Consider the following 4,578-nt stretch of genomic DNA (forward strand, 5'->3'; position numbering starts at 1 on the left):
AAAAAAAAAAAAAAAAAAGGAAAAATTTCCGCCTTCGACTTGTGAGGGGGGTTGACTGAAAATGGGAACGTGAGGTTATAATACTCAAATAGTCCCCCCGACAACTTCTCAATCGGCCTGTTACCTAGTTATCCCGGTAGCTTGTGCGTGGATATTGATGTTTAGGCCTTTCTTCCAGCTGCCTGTGCTTGGGGTTAATCTCGTAATTGACGTCAGTGCTTTGTTCCTTCTACTTTGCTGTTCCTTCCACTCTTTGAGGATGGATCATGGAGTACAGGAGTTTGGGGAGTAACCTTATTGCCTTTTCGTATGCAAACAACATTATTTACAGGAAGTGGAAGTACAAATCTGAAATGTTTGTGTATGGAGTTCAAGGCGAAGAGTCCGATTTAGGGTTCTCGTAGTTTTGTCACTTGTAATTCAGAATTATGCGGTTTCCTCCCTGCTGGCCATATGGAAATTTCAAACTAAGGCCAGTCTCTTTTCCATTGACCAGTGTTTTTCTTGATGGAATCTAAGCTATAGGTGACTGTGAATAGACTGTAAATGTGACATAAAATGTGTGCTGTTTTTAGGGCTCGTGTCAATAGTGCAAAGCTTCGTTTCTATATTGATTCTGCACTTTTTATATAAAGTGCTTTCTAAAACTTAACTGGCCTTTAACTTATCAAAATTGAAATATTTATGAGAACTTTCTTAATTTGGGGTTTGATAAAGAGCCTTTGTGGTCTGTGAGTCTGCCTAGAATCATCTTTGGTCATATGTGCATAAAGAAGTGTTGGCAAGTGGCCACTTGGTTTTCGACAAAGCTGGCTTCTTTAAATTTCTCAGGTTCGTTTTCCTTATTCATCACTGCATCTTTGAGCCCCTAAACATAAGAAAAATTCCCAATAAATTATTTTAAGTTATCTTTCAGAGTTAACTTACTAAAAACCTGGAACCAGTCAAATTTTTCTTTTCTTAATATCAGCAGTTTCATTCAATTTGTGGTGGTTTGCACGCTGATGACTTTGGTTGTTGTTAGCTCTGTACGAACAGCAGGCAAATTTTACTTTAAATTAAATTTTGCTTCAAGTGGGGACAAGGTAAGGTGTCTGAAAAAAGAGCTTAGCTGTGTTAATTGGAACATGTTCTACAATTTGGGAGTGTAAGGTGAAACTGTAATTAAGAATTCCTAAAGGTAGACTATTTTTGTTCTGAGTTACTTGCTACTTGTCAGATTCTCACATTCAGGTTTATACATTCTCTTCTGTGTACCATTGAGTTATTGTACCTTTTTCTAACAATATATTCTGCAGCTGGGCCTGGTGGTTCATGTTTGTAATCCTAGCTTTGAGAGGCCAGGGTGGGCGGATCACCTGAGTTCAGTCTGGCCGACATGGTGAAACCCCATCTCTACTAAAAATACAAAAATTAGCCAGGCATGATGGTGCACACCTGTAGTCCCAGCTACTCCAGAGGCTGAGGCATGAGCATCAAATTAGCTAGGCATGGTGGTGCACACCTCTAGTACCAGCTACTCCAGAAGCTGAGGCATGACAGTTGCTTGAACCGGGAGGCAAGGGTTGCAGTGAGCCGCGATCACACCACTGCACTCCAGCCTGGGTAATGCCTCAGAACAATCAAATGGAAGTCCACTATATTTTCTGCATTGTAATTTTCTTTTTTCCCCATGTTTCTTGCAGACATTGAGGGATGCATAATTTTCTTATAGATCTGTTATAGGGTCTTTGAGCAAGTATCATATTTATTCATCTCTTTATCTTTCTCAGTATTTTACTCAATTATTAGATTGAATTTGAATGTGAGAATATTTTGAACTTGAAATTGTTCTATCAGGTTATCTAAGATTTCACGAAAAGGTAATGTGAAGAAAGCTGTATGAGCGAAGGATCAGTACTTGAAAGGGAAAAAACATAGCTTCAGAAGATGAGACAGAAGATGAAGCTTTCTAAAAGTTTTGTATTTTGCCTTTTTTGAGAAGGTAAGGTAAATGTCATAGTTTTATATGTAACTGAGAGGAACAAATAAAACAATACTTCTTTCATGCCCATCTACTGGTTTAGAATGGAGTTGAAAATCTGTGAGGACTTTTCTTTGTGGTATTTTTAATAAAATCAAAGAGGTGTTCTTAAGTATTGAGGGCACACCTGGACAGTGACCCAGAAGTACAACATGTACTATAAAAAATTGATGACTTAGATTTTTTTTTACTTTAGCTTTGTTCTACAGATATCTCACTATAAAGACTTTTCTATATGATATAAAGGTTCCCAGCCGTCCTCATCCTTATATTTTACCCATTCCCTTATTCATTTCCTCTGATAAGTTGGAACGATTGTATTTGATTTCTGGGAGGGTGTTAGCTAGTCTCAGTTATTATGAAATAAGGTGTAACTAGTGACTAAGGACTGCATAAAGCTAACCGGACCTGTTACCTTGCTTTTTTCTTTGGTTTAAGAAAAGCACTCCTACTTGTTGTTAACTTCCTGTATATACCCCTCTCGGTTATTTGAAGTGATACTCTAGTACATGGAAGAGGGCAGTAATATATGTTTCAGTTACTGAGTTTTGGCACATCATCTGCATTCCTGTTTGTCTTGAGGTTCATTTTCACTGGCATCATATCGTGAAAATTTTAACGATACTGGGGCACAGAAAATATTAGAACCACCAAATTTAATTCCAGAGTATTCCAAAACATTTAAATAACAGAACTACCTATTCTATTTTTGAAGAAAAAATATCTTATTTAACTACCTGCTTTATCAGCTATTCTTTATTAAAAAATCTGTAACCTGAGGAATGTTCTGACAGAAGGCATTTTATGTAACTTTATCTCTCTTAGAGTACTTAATGAACTGTGTTGGTGGCTTTTAGGCAGGGAAACAGCTTATTAGTGGGTACTGTTTTAAACTAATTACTTCAATAATCGTTTCCTAGGACAGGTAAAAGAACTTCATGTATTTTTTTCCCAAGGTTGTTGGGTAGGGGAAATCAGGGACTGACATGAATACATTGCACTGAAAAGCCAGTATGGTTTGATTATCCAGAGATTATAATGTTCTGTTTTGGGGACTGGGCTCCCTGGGATTGCTTTGGGCCTAATAGCTCTCCCAGGATTTTGTCAGTTTGGAGTTGCCTAGTGGGTTATGACTTTTCCTTTTCATGTCATCATTAGGGAAGGGACAGTTTTATGGAGAGGCGAGTACCAGCCAATACTCTACAGAGACACACCTTCTTACCTTTTTGCAGTTGCTAATCGGAATATTATTTCTCCTATCTTGTTTCTTACCTGTTAAAATTTCACCATTTTTAAAGGCCTAATTCACATTTCATTGCCTTCTTAAAGTTTTCCTTGATTCCTCACCCCACTCCAATTGTGATCTGCTTCCTTTCAATTTCTGCATCACTTTGTAGCCACCCCCTGCTCCGCCTTTTTTTTGTTTTTTTTTTGTCGTCCAGGCTGGAGTGCAGTGGTGTGATCTTGACTCATTGCAACCTCTGCTTCCCAGGCTCAAGCGATTCCCGTGCCTCCGCCTCCCAAGTAGCTGGGACTACAGGTGTGCACCACCATGCCCTGCTTATTTTTTTTGTATTTTTTGTAGAAAATGGGGTTTTGCCCTGTTGCCCAGGCTGGTGTACCTCTTTTAATTATTTGTTATGCAGCTACTACGGGACTATAGCCTGCTGAGTAGCATCATGAAAAATGTATTAGGGAAGGTACTAGTAAAAGAAGGACTGTAAGTGTTGCAATATCTCATTATATATTTCTAAAAGATAAGAATTAAAACAATAATCACAATATTATACACTAAAAAAATTTAATGCTGATTCCAACTGGGCACCATGGCTCACACCTGTAATCCCAGCACTTTGGGAAACCAAGTTAGGCGGATCACAAGGTCAGGAGTTCAAGACCAACCTGGCCAAGATGGTAAAACCCCATCTCTACTAAAAATACAAAAATTAGCTGGGCATGGTGGTGGGTGCCTGTAGTTCCGCGACTCTGGAGGCTGAGGTAGGAGAATTGCTTGAACCTGGGAGGTGGAGGTTGTAGCCTGGGCGACAGAGCGAGAGTCTGCCTCAAAAAAAAGGCCGGGCGTGGTGGCTCACACCTGTAACCCCAGCACTTTGGGAGGCTGAAGCAGGTGGACCACAGGGTCAGGAGTCTGAGACCAGCTTGACCAACATGGTGAAACCCCATCTCTACTAAAAATAGAAAAATTAGCGGGGTGTGGTGGCACGCAACTGTAACCCCAGCTACTCAGTAGGCTGAAGCAGGAGAATCACTTGAACCCGGGAGGCAGAGGTTGCAGTGAGCCGAGATTGTACCACTGCACTCCAGCCTGGGCAACAGAGGGAGACCTTGTCTCAAAAACAAAAACAAAAACAAAAAATTAACGCTAATTTCTTAATATCATCAGTATCCAGTTAAGTGTTCACATTTCACTGATTATAGTTTTTATATCGTTTTTACAATTTGTGTGAATTAGAATCCAAATATGGTCTGTATATGTTACATTGGGTTTAGCTGCATCTCAACCCTCTTTTTTTTTTTTTTTTTTTTTTTTTTTT

The 4,578-nt window shown here is 39.2% G+C and overlaps 1 protein-coding gene across 3 annotated transcripts in view; it reads left to right on the plus strand.

Moving 5' to 3' along the window:
• The window catches only part of AFF4 (AF4/FMR2 family member 4), an 88,787-nt gene that overhangs the window by 891 nt on the left and 83,318 nt on the right, over positions 1 to 4,578 (plus strand). The window lies entirely within an intron of this gene.

The sequence above is a fragment of the Cebus imitator genome, unplaced genomic scaffold, assembly GCF_001604975.1.
Source record: "Cebus imitator isolate Cc_AM_T3 unplaced genomic scaffold, Cebus_imitator-1.0 Scaffold76, whole genome shotgun sequence".
Lineage (NCBI taxonomy): Eukaryota > Metazoa > Chordata > Mammalia > Primates > Cebidae > Cebus > Cebus imitator.